Raw genomic sequence first — 5557 nt, forward strand, 5'->3', positions numbered from 1 at the left:
CAATGAGTTCAGTTAAACTTACTCTCAAATAGGTATGCATAGGATTGCATCCTTAATGATTTATCCACAGATCTTACACCATTTGTCTATGATCGGTAGGGTTTACGACACCGCCACAAAATGTCACAATATGGACTTTGTTTTATTGAGCCTTGGTTGTACACACCAGTTTGAAAGTTTGAGAGAGACTGTATTTGGCATGGACAATATAGCACTGGCACAGGTTTCTTCCTCAATGGAAAAAGGAACCAGATTGTGACTTCATTAATTAACCACTTCCATATGAAGGCTCTTTTCCCAGAGAACCAGATGGAGTCCATGCAATTCACGGCTCTCAAAAGTTGTAGTCATCTTGCAGTTGATGCTGCCAAGACTGAGTAGAGAAAATGGGGGTGGGAGAGTACTGGTATTATTTCTGAACTTTCCATCTTTCCCAGTGAACCTTATTTAAAATATAAGGAGGGAAGAAAGGGAAAGGTGTGTGAGCAACCTGTGAGTTTATTCACACAATGCTGTATTTTTATTTTAAAAATGTGATTTACACAGTGGCTAATGAAATCAGTACAGTGATCTTTTCAGGAGATTTAAGAGCAGTTAACTGTTCTGGAGAGCGCCTGAATACATGCTGAGATCACAAATGACCACATCCTGGCACCACAGCGACTTTTCAGAGACATTCTAATTTGTGCTGTTCATGCGTTTAAAGTTATTGGGAGCTTCTGCACTCTACATTAGACCTGAAATTTGCACACATTTGCTCAACAGAGAAACACAACTACTGCAAACTCCACTGTGATTAAGGGTCATCCTAGTTACACACGGGTTTTGAGAGACAGAGTCTTATTTTTAGCAGGGTCAAAAAGAGGGAGTGAACTCATAGTCCCATCACACTCAATGGACCTTGTGAGTAAGACAGCACTGTAAATCACACACCAGGCAGTTATAATGGTCAGGGATAACCACAAAAGACAAGGAGGCATTTTATCTTCAAACCATTTGAACTGGCTTTTTGATTGGAAGTTGCTTTTCTAGGGTTCCAGAAAATTCCTTCCAAATGGGGCATTGCTAGGGACATGAGACACAAAAGATCTAGAGCAGGCATCCCCAAACTGCGGCCCTCCAGATGTTTTGGCCTACAACTCCCAGGATCCCTAGCTAACAGGACCAGTGGTTGGGGAAGATGGTAATTGAAGTCTAAAACATCTGGAGGGGCGAAGTTTGGGGATGCCTGATCTAGAGCTCAGTCCCTCCCTCCCTCCCCCCCTCTCTCTCTCTCACACACACGCACGCACGTAACCTACTTCCCATCCTTTGTACTGGAAATCCTTTAACTAGAGAGGCCAGAGGTTGAGTCTGAGACATCATGAATACAACCCATGCATTCTACGGTACCACTGAATTCTGGCCATATGGTTAAGGACCAGCTTCACTGGAAAGATTAAAAAGAAAAAACACAGCTCTATTCAAGATCAAATTGGATTCTAGGCCCTGGCCAGTGACCACTTAACCTAGGCAGCTTTGCAAGAGAAAATGAATTCCATCTTCAGAGGGGGGGGGGCAACAATTTTCAGCCAGGAGATGATTTTGTTAGAGCACATACCTGAAACAGACTTGCAAGCAAGCTTGATTCTATTTAAAAAGTTGGCAACAAACCCTTGTAAAATTCAAGGCCATGCATTCCAAACATATACTAAGGAACACCTGTGAGCTCTGCTTTGGGACAAGGAGGTTAATGTGTTAGTGTAAGTCGATTTGTGGCCAAAAACTTAAAATCCGTTACTTGTGCAAAACATTCTGTCAAACTGAAGGACATGAGCAAGGAAGGCAGCAATGTTTTAGGGAATGTTGTCACAGACTGGAAAGTCATTTAACCAAAATTCAGTTAGCTTTCCTTTTATTTCATCCACCATTCCCACAGGCCTGAAGAGTCCTGCAGAAGATGGCTTGGAGCATAAATGACGTCGTGTGACTCCCTGCCCACATTCTCTACCCCAGCACAAGGAGAACTATGACGTATGAGATTTCAAAACAGACTGACACGAGAGGCCAAAGAACAGATGGAAGCCTTAGGTTTTCAGGGTTGGCCCAAGAAATTTTGTTGCCTGAGGCAAAGGACAAGATGACTGCCACCCCTTCAAAGCACAGAAACTGCCTGGGTGGGCAGCTGAATATTAGAAGACTTAGGGCAGGCAGTGTGACACACATAACTCTGAACTTCAGTACCTTGCCACCACTCCCTGCCTGCTCCACAGTGCCTATGGGCAGGGCTGGCCCTGTAAGTTCTGCACCAGTAGCACTCTAGTTCTCCAGCAGCACCAGAACAGACTCAGCTCCATAGGCCCAGCCTGACTAGTGTCAAGTGACTCCGCAGGGCAATCCAGACCCTAGAAAGTCCCAACAAATGGAAAGGAAAAAACAGCAGAGTCTTGCGGCAGACTAGATTTATTGTGGCATAATGTTTCATGGATTAAGTCAGCTGCAGCACATGAAGGGGTGATATGATAGCCATGTTCAAATATATGAAAGGATGTCATATGGAGGAGGGAGAAAGATTGTTTTCTGCTGCTCCAGAGAAGCGGACACGGAGCAATGGATTCAAACTTCAAGAAAGAAGATTCCACCTAAACGTTAGGAAGAACTTCCTGACAGTAAGAGCTGTTCGGCAGTGGAATTTGCTACCAAGGAGTGTGGTGGAGTCTCCTTCTTTGGAGGTCTTTAAGCAGAGGCTTGACAGGCATATGTCAAGAATGCTTTGATGGTGTTTCCTGCTTGGCAGGGGGTTGGACTGGATGGCCCGTGTGGTCTCTTCCAACTCTATGATTCTATGATTCTAAGGGGTGGCAGAACTGTAGCTACAGGTAAGCTAGCCCCTGGTGAAGCCTCCACAGGGGCACCATTGAGGCTGTATGCAAATGTGTGAGGGTGTGTGGCAATGTGAGTCTTTGACCCGGGTGAAATAAAGCCTCATACGGTGTATTATGTGATGTGTTGTTGTACATCAGGTGTTGTATTTACCTAATTTTAAAACCTGCTGAGGAACAGTTGCTGGAGGAGACTCTTGAGAGTTCCATGGACTGCAAGAAGATCAAACCTATCCATTCTGAAGGCTATCAGCCCGGAGTGCTCACTGGAAGGACAGATCCTGAAGCTGTGGCTCGAATACTTTGGCCACCTCATGAGAAGAGAAGACTCCCTGGAAAAGACCCTGATGTTGGGAAAGATTGAAGGCACTAGGAGAAGAGGGCGACAGAGGACAAGATGGTTGGACAGTGTTCTCGAACCTACCAACATGAATCTGACCGAATTGCAGGAGGCAGTGGAAGACAGGAGTGCCTGGCATGCTCTGGTCAATGGGGTCACGAAGAGTTGGACACGACTAAATGACTAATCAACAACAAGGAACAGATGATTGTTATATGTATGTAAAACAACACAACTCAAAAGAGGGTGTTTTCTTTTCCCCATGACTGTGTGTGTTTTGAGGTGGAATTCCAAGGTAACTCTAGACAGGGAAGAGGATGGGGACAAAACTAGAATAAGTTGGCTTTGCCTGTCACTGGCTGTCAGGGACCGTGCTGAGGAGGGCTGCACTGAGGAGGAATGGTGGGAGCCTCCCACTGCCCCTGAGTCTTCCCAGGAGCAGGAGGACAAGTATAGATTTGGTTTGCAGAAGGGCATAGTTCAGAAGGCAGAAGCTGGGAAATACTGGATGGGGAACAGCTAGGAGAAGAAGCACTGGGGGAGAGAGAGTTAACAGATTCACTGTCTCTGGAAAGCATTCCTCCGCCCAGCCCAAGGACAAGAAGAGCTGATAAGAAGGCAAAACAGAAAGCACAGAGATTACGAGCTCAGGTTATAAGATGCAGTAGTGACCTGGGTGAATAGGGAGGAAGTGGGCGGAACTCTTAATTTGGAGCACTGCCATTCCTAGGAAATAGATTCTCTCTCTGTGATCATTAAAGTTTTTAACTGGTAAGAAGACTCCTTTTCCTTTGTTCTGCTTATCTACTGCCCCCCCCGGGGGGGGGAGCCGATTCCCTGAAGCCTGACACTGGTTATACCTTCTATTGGTCTCCCTGCCTCCCTACCAGTCCCAATGGCCGTCAGTCACCATTGGAAGCAGACTCCAACTGCTGTGCTTGTTTTCAAGCTTGGCCGAGGCCTAACATCAACACATGGCCAGTTTTCTATTTCTACTCTGCCGAATCTCTGAAATCTGTAGCTGCTTGTTGATGATGGATTGACTACATAAACCCAAACTCTTCTCAAACTCCATAAAATAACCAAACTTGAAGGTGTTTTAGCTAAAACTTCTCCACAGTCTGGGAGGACTGTTTGCCAGTCTTGGCTCAAGCAAGCTCTTTAACTCAGAAGCCTTCGCTTTGCAGTTTGACTGTTCATCTCCTGGCTTCTAAAACCGAAGCCACAGATGGAAATTTTAACTAGGGAGAAGCAAGGTTTTTGTGCAAAAAAAGAAAACACAGAAAACCCTTAAGAAAAACAGGATTTGGCTGGTGAATATCATGCAGTATTAGTTTTACAGCTAAAAGGACAATACAATAGACAGATCTAGCATATATATATGTATATGTATATATGTATATATTCCAATATATATATATTGGATTTGACATAGAGTCTTAATTAAATATTAAATATATTTAATTAAACACTATCTTATTATTATTATTTAATTAAACACCATATTGATATATGGGCGGAGTAGGGAAGAGAATCTCTATTGTGGTAACATATGGGATAGACCCAAGAGAGACCTATGGAGTCATACAACCATATAGCTTTAAGAGAGTTCTGCAGTCATAGAGGTCAAGCTGCCTTTTGCCATATATTCCTGAAGGTTTCTATTAATGAATTAGCTCTTTGGATTGAAGCATGGGGCCTGCCCATAAACACGGCACATTTCCAAGAGTAAATGCACTTTTGTGCAGAACCTCTGTGCTGTATGATATAACTTCCACTCCTTGGTAGTGTGATTTTCCAAATGTGTCTTGCATTTGATAACCTGATATCACTGGTGCAAGAAGAATAGTTGACCTAGAGCAGATGTCCATAAATGTTAAGCACACTTGAAGCAAATCAAATGGACCACACCACACCTTTTGCTCATGATCAAATAACGCCATTAACCTGTGGTTTTGAGGGATGTTGTTTAACAACAGTGTCGTTGCTTGGCAAACTTGAATGTTTTGTGACTTTTCATTTGTAGCATATTACTTTTGTGTCCCGCCTCCAGTAAGCTCAGTGCAGCTTACATGGAAATTTTGTACTTAAAACAACCCTGCGAGGGGATCAGGCTGAGTCAAAGTGTCTGACCCCAAGTTCCATTCAAGTGTCCCTTTAGAAACCTGGCCATCTGCCAATCATGAGCCTCTTCCTATTGAGTGCTATGACTTGTTATGATCTGGCAAACAATCACTTGGAGAAGGTCCAGGACTGTATTCTCACTTAGTTCGCCTTAGGAAGAAATGTGTTCGATGTGCTGTTTGGACCTGAAATGATTCAGAAGTGAAAGCATCTCTGGATGAAGAAGACATAC

This window comes from Zootoca vivipara, chromosome 8 (genome assembly GCF_963506605.1).
Source record: "Zootoca vivipara chromosome 8, rZooViv1.1, whole genome shotgun sequence".
NCBI lineage: Eukaryota > Metazoa > Chordata > Lepidosauria > Squamata > Lacertidae > Zootoca > Zootoca vivipara.